The sequence below is a fragment of the Ambystoma mexicanum genome, chromosome 4q (assembly GCF_040938575.1).
Source record: "Ambystoma mexicanum isolate Mex_15411 chromosome 4q, UKY_AmexF1_1, whole genome shotgun sequence".
NCBI lineage: Eukaryota > Metazoa > Chordata > Amphibia > Caudata > Ambystomatidae > Ambystoma > Ambystoma mexicanum.
The window spans coordinates 1,249,852,118-1,249,865,870 of NC_090928.1; the positions used below are offsets into that span (position 1 = coordinate 1,249,852,118).

Here is a 13,753-nt window from a genome sequence, read left to right on the forward strand (position 1 = left end):
TACAATAAGTTGTCCTTTACTGCAAAGTCCTTTCCCTGCAGATACCAATTCTGTATGTCTGCTGGAGTTACAAGTTGCCTGGCCTTATCCTTAACTTCTTCTATGGATTCTGTGGCGATTACACCCAGAATTCTTTGTTCGGGAATGATTGGTACAGGTTTAGGGTTGATCAAGTGTTCTTCCACTCCCATCCGAGAAAGGGCATCAGCTTTACCGTTCTTTGTACCAGGTCGATAGGTAATTATGAAGTCAAACTCAGCAAAGAATAATGCCCAACGGAGTTGTCTAGAGGATTGGGCTTTTGCGGTTTTCAAATATTGCAGGTTTCGGTGATCCGTAATCACAGTAACGGTGTGTCGAGCCCCCAGCAGGTAATGCCGCCAAGCCTTAAAGGCAGACTTGATAGCCAGAAGGTTAGTCAGTAATCGTGTAATTGATTTCAGGAGGCGAGAATTTGCGGGACCAAAATGCCACGGGATGCAACTGATTGGTTACCGGGTCCTTTTGTGATAGAACTGCCCCCATGGCAAGGCTTGAAGCATCAGTTTCCACGATGTAGGGGAGTTCGGGGCAAGGGTGTTTTAAGATTGGTGCAGAGATAAATTTAGTCTTCAAATCCTGGAAAGCTTGTTCCGCCTCGGTAGACCATTCAAAACGTTTGTTTTTCTTTAACAAGGCAGTGATGGGCTGGACTATTCGAGAGAATTCGGGGATAAACCTGCGGTAAAAGTTAGCGAGGCCTAACATGCTTTGCACACCTTTTACGGAGCATGGTGATGGCCATTTGAGAACTGCATCGACCTTCTTTGAATCCATACGCACTCCGCCAGGTGATAATATGAATCCCAAGAATTCAACTTCAGTTACGTTGAAAACACATTTTTCCAACTTAGCGAAAAGTTTGTGTTGACGCAATCTTTCGAGGACCATTTTCACATGTTTCCGATGTTCAGATTCCGATGAAGAATAAACGAGGATGTCGTCAATGTAAACAACAACACACACATCTATGAGCTCTCTGAGGACATCGTTCATAAAATATTGAAAGGCGGCCGGGGCATTGCAAAGTCCGAAAGGCATGACCTGATATTCAAATAGTCCATACTTGGTGCGGAAGGCCGTCTTCCATTCATCGCCCTCTTTTACTCGTACCAAGTGGTAAGCTCCTCTAAGATCCGGCTTTGTATATATGCATGCTTTTCTGACTTGGTCCAGGAGTTCAGGGATCAAAGGTAACGGATATCTATTCTTAACGGTGATCTGGTTCAGGGAGCGATAATCTATACAAGTTCTAAGGTCTCCTTCCTTTTTTGGAACGAAGAACAAAGCTGAAGAAGCAGGGGACTTGGAAGGACGAATAAACCCATTTGCCAGGTATTGATCCAGGTATTGTCGAAGGTGAAGGTTCTCAGGCTCGGTGAGGGCATAAATTCTACTACAAGGAGGAGTAGATCCAGGTATCCGGTCTATCTGGCAGTCATAAGACCTATGAGGAGGTAGAGAGTTAGCCTGATCCTTCCGGAAAACATCTTGGTATTCTAGGTATTCGGGAGGTAACTGGGGAGTCTCTGAAGAAATTGCTGCCAGTGCAACACCAGGTGGAGGGTGACAAGTAGAGACACATTCTGGAAACTGGACCGTTCTTGCTCGCCAATCGATCAGAGGATTGTGTTTCTCTAACCAAGGTATTCCTAGAATAATCTGAAACTGAGGGGCCTTGATCACATCGAACACGATCTTCTCATGGTGTCCATCTTGACTTACTAGCGTCACCTCTTGAGTGGTATGCGTTACTGGCCCGGAGGCTATCTCCGTACCATCCACCGTAGTAATGACGTCCTTTACAGCCTTGGGACAAAGAGTTAGATTCATCCTCAAAACCATTTCATGATCCACATAATTGCCGATGGCACCGCTGTCGACGTAAGATTCAATTGCATGTAATCGATCCGGATTATCAGGGCTAATGAGGACCATGGGTATCACGAAATGCGAGGTCACGGAACTGGTTTTCACGCTCGGCAAGAGGACCTCTATTCTTGTCGGGCGAGGTCATTTCCCTGCTCAGAGTTTGTAACTTTGGTAACTGCAGCTTCTACAGCCTTCTTGGCAGGTTTCACCGGACAGTCTCGAAGAAAGTGCCCTGAGTTTCCGCAATAGAGGCATAATTGCAACTGTTTTCTCCTTTCCCGCTCCTTTTGTGTTAGAGGACCTTTCAGACCCCGTATTTGCATGGGTTCCCCGGGGTCTACTCCTTTGGAAGGAGTTGGCGGTTTGGAAAATACTCGAGCATCAAACTTGGAACGATCGGCCTTCCTGTTCTGCAGTCTGATCTATTTGAACGACTAAGTCTATATAGTCCGAACAATCTTGTGGGGGATTCACTACTTGGGCTAACACATCTTTGAGCTCTCCACGTAGACCTCTATAAAACAGCGTAATCGTTTTGTCCTCAGGCCATTGAGTTTCCACTATCAGTCTGTTGAAAGACGCAATATAAGCCAAAAGGTCTTGATTACCTTGTCGCAACGAAAGAAGCTCATTGTCCAAGGCTTGCCCCTGTGAATGTCTTGCGAACAGTTTTTCCATACTGAGCTGAAAAGCTTGAAAATCATGGAGGACCGGATCATCTTGATTTACTAGAGGGATCGACCACTCTGCCGCATTGCCACTAAGGTACGAAAGCACGAAAGCTACTTTAGCTTGATCAGTTGGAAAGGCTGCTGGCCGGCATAAGAAATGCAACCGGCACTGATTGATAAATACTGCAAACCTCTTTGGGTCACCAGAAAATCGTTCGGGCGGAGCCAGAGGTACATTACCAGGTAGGTTGATCTGCACTGGAGTCAGAGGATGTAGAAGGAATATTTCCCCCAGATGCGGGTAACTGGGTCTGTCCGGCTTGTGACTGTAGCAATTGTCTAGCGAGATCATCTGTTCGCTCCTTGGAAATAATCAGTTCCCTTCTTAGAGCGTTCGTTTCCTGACGGGCTGCATGCACTTCTGCCCTTAGTTCCCCAAGTAACTGGTCTAGCTGGTCGGTATCCGAGGTTTCCATAGCGCCTGGACGGGAGTTTTGTGGTAGGCTTTGCGTTCTGTAACGCTCACCTGATTCCCGTAGAGGCGCCCGTCTTGACTGGGCGTATACCGTATCTGCAAAGGTGATGTGTAACACGGCTGGCTCTTTGGGCTGGACCTCTGTGCACTCTATGTCTGACTTGAAGGGTAAGATGTCTGCAGATAGAAAATATGGGATTAAGGAACTGGGTTATTGAATGTCTCTCTTCTTCCCTTTCTCTTCTCCTGTAGAACCCCAAAGGTTAACGCTCTCACCTTAGGTAAGTGAACGCCGTGCTCTCCATCTGCCTTGGGGCAGGGTGCTGTAACCAGTTTCTTCACTGGATAAGGGGAGCAGGCCTCTTGACTTCAGAGGACTGCTGTCCGTCGTTTACTGCACGAACGGTAAGTTTCGAGTAATTCTAATGTCTTTAGTAATGATGTTTCTTGTTTTGCAGGGTTCCGGCGATGGCGGATGACGGGCTGAAGTGAGTTGAAGATGGAGCCCGTGTGATGAATAGAAGCGCCTGGAAGCACGTAAGTAAGCGCTTGTTGCCTGCTTCACGATGCGCTCTAACTGTCTTTTTATTTTGCAGGTACAAGTTCGGAGCGGCTGCAGGGTGCCGGAATACCCACTGGGTTAGATGTGGAAAGGAGTAATGGCACGTGAGTATTAAAGTTTCCCAATGTCTTTAAACGCACCTTGTTTTGTCTTTCAGATGCGGGATGCAGCGTGAAGACCTCCGCAGCGCACGAAGAGTAGGTAAGCCTTTGTCTTTCAGATGCCGGAATGCAGCGCGAGGCGTTGGTGACAGCCGATGGACCAGGTAAGTGAAGAGTTGTCACTGAAGACCGTAATGCTAACCTGTTCTTTCTTGTCTTTATAGGTGTTGCTGAAGACTGGATTCAGGATGGTAAGCCTTTTTCCTTAGGCCCAGGATCAGATGCAGAAGACACGATGAGCGTTCTGCTGCAGAGGATGCAGAATAACGCAAAGCAAGATTCATCCATCGGGTGTGGTTTAAATAGCCTCCTGTAGTGCTTAGGTGTCTCCTTCCACAGCCACGCCTAGGTAAGAAAAGAGTTCCTGCTTTCCAGAAGAGTTCCAGTGTTCTGAATCTAGGGAGTGGCTCCTGCCCCACCCAACAGGAAAAGTAGTTCCAAACAGAAGAGGATCAGAGGCTCAACTGGCAGGCAAGTAAGCAGCATGGTCTGCTGCAGGTAAGTCCACCCAAGCATTATGAGCCCGGCGCTTCCAGCGCTGGGACTGGGCATATTTATGAGCCTGGTGCCACTGGCGCCATGACTGGGTCCAAAAGGTCCCAATTGGGACTGGTTGGCACTCGGAACCTGGGTTATGGATCTGCTTCCAAGGGAGTTGGGAAAACCCTGACCTTTTGGAAGCAGAGATCATGACATATTTGTGGGTTAAGGTAAAATTGCAGGGGGGAAATTCTAACTTAAGTGCTATCTTTCCTAAAATCAAAAAGTGCTCCTATTCCCTGGTGTTTTGTAGATGTGTCAATACAAGGTTAAACCAAGTGCATTGCTTACATTCCTATTGTTCTCATCACCCCATTGGTGATTGCTGCTCCCTCTTAAAAATTGTATGATTTCTTTTGGTTTTCAAATAAATAAATATTTTACCAACCAGCCTGGTTCATGGTCCATCGAGCCCCATGTTATTTGAAAAGGGTGTGTGATATGAGTGGTGTACCATCTCAATATTGAATCTAACAAAAACATAAGCATTTCAGTCGTGTGCTGCATACTGGCCCGAGACTAAGGTGTGCGTCGCCTGATTGAAATTCTTAACAGCTAAAGGTATACGAATTATGGTCACTGGTTTCCGTGTGGCATTTTAGTTCCCGATGACGACCACAGAACTACATTTTATTGTCTAGAGTCCCCTTTTCTTCCCACCTCTTATTCTAGATGTATACTGCCTACCATCATCTAGTGGGCTTACGTTTAGCATTAGAAGTGGGTTTGGTCTTTACTGACCATTACTATTTTAAACATACACTGCGTTTTACTTTACTTAGTGTTATGTTTAACAAAGTACTTATTTCACCTTTATAGATATTATCTGTGTGGTTTAATTAAAAAAAGTATATTGTTTGTACATCAGTGTTGAATGTTCACTAGGGGACACTAGAATACATGTACTTCAGTACCAGCTTCCTCCCTCTTGAGTTAAGCAGGCCTGCTTTGCGACAAGGTACCACAATGGAGTGGTTTGGTTTATCTGTAGGCTGGAAGCCTTGTTTTACCTTTAGATTAGATGGATCACACATCCCTCAGGCGGGTTGAGGAAAAATATCCCTAAAACTGGTCTTTATGGATTTAAAGCCGTTACATGTTAAGGTCCTTGCTTAAACCATAAAAGGAGTCTTACTTTTTACATCCAAAAATGTTCAGGAGCCACATTCAGTGAAGTGTAAAATGGGCACTGCCTAGGAGCATTTATCTTAACTTTTGGATGTGCCTGGGACAGGCTGTTGCTAGCAAGCATGGTTTCACCATTATTCCCAGTGCGCTACCATGCGCCAACTTTAAAAAAAAAATGTATACACAGTAATGTCGTTTTGGGGACCCTCTGCCTAAAATGTATGCTCATGGTGTTTTAAGTCCTCTTTTGGACCCTTTTCTTTTTTGGCAGTCTTCCTGCCATCAGGGGCCGGAAATGCACAAATAAGGGATGCACTCGCGGAATGCAGCCACGTATCCCTGCATCACTGATTTGACTGCAACTCGAATTGGGAGGGTCTGGTTTCAATCCACATTTCTTTCAGCAGAGGTCTGTTGCTGGGTGTTAAAGATTGTCTTTTTGCAACTTTCCCGCCATAGTTTCCAATTTGCTCTATTTTGGTCCTAACCTGACTTTTTGAAGGGAAGTTAAGCCGTCAGCTTCACTTCCTTTGCCTGTTGCTCATTGTTATGGGGAAATTGATCAGTTCTACACACTATCAGTACTCAGAAACTTTCTTTTCCTTTTGAATTCTTGCATTTTTAACATTGCACACAACATCTTACAATGCAGTGAAAAGGGAATACTTTTGTATCATCCTAGCCTATTTACACAGAGGATATGTGTTACTGTTATATGTGCCTAAAAGAAAAGCGGGTGGCAGCAGTTGCATTTTGACAGTTTTTTGCATTATTTTTGTTGTGCACATTTGCGTTTGGCTACTAACGTGGCTATTGCCCAAAAATGGCCGCTTGGTCTTTGACAATTTTGTAGTTTTGCCTTCTTCCTGCCTGCTCGGGTAAGGAAAGTCTTTCCAAGGCCATGCACCTGCCCAGGAAAGCTGCTGCTTTTGCAGGCTAGTGCTGCATTTGTGTGTGGTGCCCAGGAAGGGGGTTGGGACTGTCTAGTCCCAGTCCACATCCTTGGTGACAGCAATTCTGCTTCTGGGGTGGATGTGAAACCAGTACTTGTCCCCGATTGAATGGTGCAGATCCTTACCATTGGTGGCTTGGACTTGCTTCCAGCTAGAATAATGGGCAAAAGGAGGATCTCTGCAGCCATTTCTTCAGATCTATGTTGGAGCCAAGAATCCCTAGAAGAAGAGCAGACCACTGAACATCAGAAGACTACTCCTGAAGTTGCCCAGCATCCCTTCCTGTATCTGGCCTGGTGGAGACCTGCTCCTCTGCCTGATCTCCGAAGACCCAGAGCGCCGCTTCAGCTATTGGACGAATGGGACCAACTAGTCTCTAAGAGTCTGCCACCAAGCCGCGACTGCTCATCCACCAACCTTGATTGGATTTTGGCTAACCCAGTTCCCCGGTCCACTAACTAGGGTGGCCTCCTAAAATCTGTCAACCAGGCCAGATTCTAGAAATACATCTTGACACTAGGCACCTGTGGGGCAGGTGGCTATCCATGGTTGGACTGTTTGAATGGTGCACAACCTTCACATTGGTGGCAGGGACAGACCCCAGCCTGCATTCTGGCTAAGGGGGGAGGGTCTGGAGCCATTCTGAAGGTTGCCCACAAGGAACAAGATTACAAGGAGAGAAGATCTGAAGGACTCCTGGTGAATGTACAGCATTGCCAAAGCCAGCCACTCTGGATACTCTACATCGCCATTGACCAGGGAAGACCAACGCTGGTGCCTTTCTCTCCTACCTGGTAGGCCTAACCAGGCTTGTGTACTACAATGACTTCCTGCCGCCAGGCTTCAGAAGAGTTCCCTGGTGCATCCTGGGGACTGGCCAAATTATATTTTGACTTGAGCCAAATCTTGTTGAAGGAGAACTGACCTTTGAGAATCCTTTTTAAACACTGGGACCACACTTGCCTCTCCCTAGCAAAGGACTGCTTACGTTTAATGTAACCGTCTAACAATACGGCTTAGAATTATATTTGTTTCGCTCCTTTTCCTAAAAAGAACGTAATCGACGCACTAACGCCTTACATCACCAAAATAACTGGAACCTCCACTCGACAGTCACAAAATTTACAGAGGAACTTGATGGAAACAAAAACCCAAGACTGAACCTAGAAGAACTTTGACGACACAGACACAACTGTACCAACACCTCAACAGGAGACCGACCTGCAAGGAATTTGCACCACCACTCAGGAAGAGAGGCAGACAATAAAACACAAACCTAACCACATCTTCAAAATCCACTGCAGCCTAATAAACGCAAGATCCATGCCAAAACATGCAACAGAGATTTTTGACCTTCTCTGCGACAATGGCATTGACATCCCATTTGTCACAGAAACATGGCTGGACGACAACTACAAAATCACACTCCAAAGCTGCCTCCCAACCAACTTCAAATACCTTCAGGTAAACAGGAAAAATAAAAAAGGAGGAGGCCTCGCAATAGCATTCAAAGAACACCTGAAGATAAAAACCTACGAACCCATCAACATCATTAACTGCCAAACCATGGTCATACACCTATCAGCGAGTCCAAAATCTAACATCAAATTCATTCTGGTTTACAGACCACCGACATACAATGCAACCTTTGTCGACAACTTCACAGAAGCCATCACCAACATAGCCATCAAGCACGATCATCTAATAATCGTGGGGGACTTCAACATCTGGTTTGAAGAAAAACACACCAACTCCCAAAACTCACTAATTGGGCAGCTAACAACCATGAAACTACAACAGTTGGTCAAAGGGGCAACACACTCGTCAGGACACACCCTTGAGGCAATCTTCGCCAAGTAAAGACTTATCACCACAGCACCACTGATACAAATACTGTGGAGCTACCATCTCATAATCCCATTCGTGATCACACTACCAACTCAAGTCCACATCCACACCCCCAAGCTCCCAACCATCATAAAAAGTAATTGGAAGAACCGTCAAAGCAAGCAACCTAATGGAACTGGAGATGACCAAACCAACTACAGACGGGAAAGCGGAGCTACTCCACAAATGGATCGTTGATACTATTGAAAACATCGCAGCGGAAAAAACATTTACCCCCCCCTCAACCAAAAAAAAAAAAAAAGAGCATTGGCAATTACTAAGCACCATGAAAAAAAACAAGAAGCTGGAATTGGAATGGAGGAAAGAATACAACCAAGACAGTAAAACACTGTTCCAAAAACAAATCTGTGCATACAAGAAGGAAATTCAAAAGGCGAAGAGAAGGCATTATGATGATAGAATCACCAATACCAACACACAAAGAAATGTTCAACATAATAAAAGAAATGAGAAACCCACTGGGTTGCGACAACCCCCTCAGAGAAACTGTGCAACAACTTGGCAGACCATTTAAAAAACAAAATCAACGACATCCGACAAATCATACAAAACAGACCGACCAACCATACACTCGACCAACCGGACCCAACGAAGACCCACAGCACAAACTCCAAAACTTTCCGGAAATATATGCTGAGGCATTCGCCGAGTTGGTAAAACACAGCAAGAAAGCGGGATCACCCATGGATCCCTGCCCCCTACACCCACCCCCCACGACAGACAAATCACTCCTTGCACAAGGTACGCCATCGGAATACTGCAGAAACCTCTTAAATCTCTCCCTCACAACAGGATCTGTATCATGATCCTTCAAAATCAGCATATATCAAACCACTTTTAAAAAAACACAAGTGGCGACGTGGAGGACCTCTCCAAATACAGACAGATTTCAAACATTCCCTATCCAGCAAAACTCCTAGAAACTTGCGTTCTACAACTTAACCCAAGAACATGTAGAAAAACACCAGCTGCTAGACCAAGCACAAGTCGGTTTCAGACCCGAAAGAGGAACAAATTGGCACTACTATCCATCTGGGACGACCTAAAAACAAACACAGACTCCAACACAACCTCAGCTCTGATTCTCCTCGACACCTCTGCAGCCTTCGACACAGTTAGCCACGAAACCCTGACCAAAAGATAGGAAGATATAGGTATAACGAACAAGGCACTACTCTGGATTAAATCATTCCTAGCAGACAGAACTGAAACTGTATGGATAAAACCCTTCAAATCTACTCCACAAGTAAACTGTGGAGTACCACAGGTATCATCACTATCACCACTATACTTCAACATCTACCAGACTCCAGTAATCAAAATCTTCAAAAAATACAAAATGACATGCTACAACTACATAGACGACACTCAAATAATCTACAAAATCGAAGACACTCAAGCCGATCACTCAACCCTAAGGTAGTACAAAAATGTGGAGTCCCGATGGACACCCTAACCTTAGAACCACAAATAAAAGCAATAATCAAGAAATGCTTCTTCCTCCTTCACACAACAAGAAGAATCTTACCTTTCCTCTCCTTCACCCACAAAACACTCACAATCGTCGCCCTCATGTCAAGAATCGACTAGGCAAACAGCTTCTACCTCGTAATGCCAGAATACCTCCTGAAGAAACTACAAAGCATCCAAAATGCAGCAGCTAGACTACTCCTCAAACTATCCAGAAGAGACCACATCACTCGAGCACTAAAATTACTACATTGGCTCCCAGTCAAACATCGCATCACTTTCAAGACAATGTGCATAACACAGGGCAGACAAGCAGCTGAATTCCTACAAAAGAAAATAATCTACAAGCCAACAAGACTCCTCAGATCAAGCAATGAAATCCTCCTGGAACCAAAAGCGTACGTCAAGAAAAAACTAGGGGGGGCTCATCCTTCTCTCACCTGGCCGCAGAAACCTGGAATATCACCCGAAACAAATAAACACCAAAGACCACCTACAATTCAGAAAAACTACTAAAAACCTGTCTCTTCAACACAACAGAATCAAACTGAAACAGCCAAACCATCAAACAGGAAACACAAAGAACAGGTTGACAGAACATAGGATGACACAGACAACCCTAGAACTGACTAAGGGAAACTCCCACAATAGACAATGCTAGGTATAATGGGACACAAGCAACAACCCCAGGAGTACAGAATTAGCATCCCTGCCCAACCCCATGCTACAACCTAAGGGAAACCCTGAATATAACCAAAGAGACGACACAAAGTGGAATAAGCCACAAGCGACAACCCCATAAGGAGAGAACTAAGCATCCAGGCACAACTCCATCTAGCAACCCCGCCCACTCCATGAACGCTACCAAGTGCCACACTCGGATGGGATTCCGAGTGTTGGCGGTAGGCACATTTGGACGGAGTTGTGAACGCTGGCATGAACCGGGCACGGACAGAGCTGAGAATGATGGCAGATGCCATGCCTGGACGTAATTGCAGGTGTTGGCATGTGCCACGCGGGGATGGGGTATGAGAGGTAGCCTGCATAAGCGGCATGTCCGGTTGGATAGGATTGTGAATGCCAACCATCGCCACATCTGGATAGAATATGCCAGATTTGGATGGAACCGAGAACACTTGCTCACCTCACATACGGACAGGCTTCAAAGGTGGGCAGGGGCCCAAGACACAGTTGTGAATAGTGATGGGCCTCACACAAGGAAGGGAGTATTAATATCGCTGAATGCCGTTTCTAGACAGAAATGCAGAAATGTTCCCACGCCACTCCTGGAATGAACGTGGACATTTTACCACATCGCTTCCAGGCAGCGATACTAACAAACAGCCCACTAACAACCTCACCCCTCTGCATACACCTCTCAAACTCTAACCAAACACAACCACAACCTATAGCGCAACAAACCGTACAAACTTCACTACACCACAACAACAAAACAAACCACACCAACACACGACTGCTACCGACCCAAAAAAACACCACAAGCCCAGCCAGCGGTGTTAACTGTGTTGAGGATGCCAACGGCACATCACTGCTCTCTTGCACTTTTCCGGCTTATTCCCACTAACTCACTCCCCTCCCCTTTTCAGAGCCGACCGAAGGACCAGGGGACCACTCCGGTGGCCATAGTGCGCAGTACAAATATCCTTTAACATTAACATCTCCCACTTAACTTGTAACCGTGTAATTGCAAAGTGTTGTGCAGTCCTGCTTTGGAGCTACCTATTGTATGTGTACATGGGTGTAGTAATGTAGCACCCTTATGTTTTATCTACCTGTGTTTTGGCCTCATATTTCCATACAAGTGTTTGGACCTCTATTACTGGACAGTCTACATGTTGCTAATTGCACCTACATAGCAAACCCCTGATCTCCTAACTCTAAGCCTTGCCACCAGTGTTGCTTTCATATGCATTGGTTTCTATGGTTTTGGCACAGCCAATCGCACATTTTTTTTTTTAAAAAGACAAATGAGATAAACAATATAGCACCCAGAGAGCATGCTGGGCACGGAAAGAAATTTAATTTTCAAGTTATACATTTTCTATTTTGTAGTGAAGTGATGCAATGTGGCCTAGTGTTTACTTTCAGACAAGAAATAGCCTCAGCTGAGCAATTCCCGCTTACAGTCATCGAGCTATTCTTGAGAACCTGTAACAGAGCAGAAAAGATGACTTTTATATTGGGTGCCCACGGCACACAATCAATTAGGGGACCAAGCTGCAGAATTACCTATACTCTATTGCAATTCCCAAAGTGATTACTGAGAACTACTTCACCATTTTAAAAAGTAAAGGATGTAGGCTAGCAATGCTATGGGGCAGTGTCTCGCCCACTAAACACAGGAAAGGAAGGATTGTTCCTGAAATATTTACACCGAAGGCTATTGCTTGTTTTGGAACTGCACCCATTACCAAATCCCTTTTATGGCAGCTTGTGACCCATCATGAAGGGGTGCAGCCTGCAGTACTGGTCGATTCCTCAGCCAACTCCGTGTAAATCCACCCCAGAGGACACAGGTGCAAACTGGATGGACTTGAGGCCTGGGGCGGGTCAACCGTAGAGAAGCATCAAGTCAAACACAATGGTTTTCTGAAACCTAGCCGAGTAGGGCATGCAGCAGTGGCAAGTAGATGTACATTTGAAGTGCAACTAAGTGGAAAATAAACCTCATCAAAACCCCTCCCACAAGAGAAGAAGTGGGATGTGGCAAATGTCACTTCCCTGGTAAAGACGGAAGGCAACTTCCATGGTGCTTCTCCAGAGCTGCCACATCAAAAAAGGAATTGACTATAAGGGTTATTGACACGCTTGTGGGGTGGGATTGGTACAAGTAAGGCAGAGTGCACAAGTTCCCATGTAAACCTTTAAAGGAGTAAATGTTTTGGACCATTGTTTTCAGTGAGCCTTCGGTGAACAAACAGAAGAGCAGAGTCCTTTTAACATCCAATGAACTCTATGTTCATACCATACTCCAGATGTACACCCATGTTCAGTCTTTACCACCCACTATAAAAGAGCCCCAGTTCTGTGCATCCACTGCTATTACTATAACTGCAAAATATTCATTTATCTTTTTATCCAGGTACACCGTTTTGCTACCATGACATTGAATTATTGTTGACACTTGCAGGATAGATTAAGCTGCATAACTATGGTATTTAAATAACCGCTAGCCTTCCTCCAAAAACGAGGGGGCGCTCCTTGACTGGACAGCCTTATAAGGGCGGGTGCCCCTTTAGAAATAGATTGTCCATAGCATACCTCAGAAATATTCTTTTTCTGACTTTCCCCCATAAACTCACCGTCTCCAGAGCGCTGGTCCTCTCTAGGCTGGACTATTGCAACAGCCTCTTTCTAAATCTACCTGCCTCTACTCTTCAACCTTTACAACCTATCCAAAACAGGACTGCAAGACTTGTCCTTGGCCTCAAGCCCAGGGATCGTATCTCTCCAGCTCTGAAATCTCTTCACTGGCTCCCCATGGCTGCAAGGATCAAGTGCAAGACCCACTGCATCGTCCACAAAGCGTTCTGGGGCCTGGGACCATTCTACCTCCAACTTTCTCATCCAAAACATCTTCCTTCTCGAGCACTCCGCTCATCCACCTCCAACTCCCTCAGGGTCAGTCGCTTCTCCAGGGTAGTTTGCAAAATCAGATATCCGTTTAATCAAATAATTTTAAAAAGCAAAAGATGGGCACAGAGAACACTCATTCATCTAAGTTATCAACGGTTGCCAAGAGCATACTTGATCTGATTAGGACCTGCTGAAAGCCACAATGCCAATGTGTAACCTTTCAAGAAAAGAAATAAGCTCTCGGGTTGGCCTCCTACACAGATATGAAAAGTCATATACCCAGACGTCAACTGAAGGAAGAAGTAATCGACTGCCTTAGGACAATGATTGCATTCAGGCAGTTTAGCTAATCCAATGCCTTCATGCAGGAGAAAAGG

General features: G+C 45.4%; 1 protein-coding gene across 1 annotated transcript in view; it reads right to left on the bottom strand.

Moving 5' to 3' along the window:
• The window catches only part of LOC138468323 (exportin-5-like), a 1,170,237-nt gene that overhangs the window by 1,071,779 nt on the left and 84,705 nt on the right, over window positions 1-13,753 (bottom strand). The window lies entirely within an intron of this gene.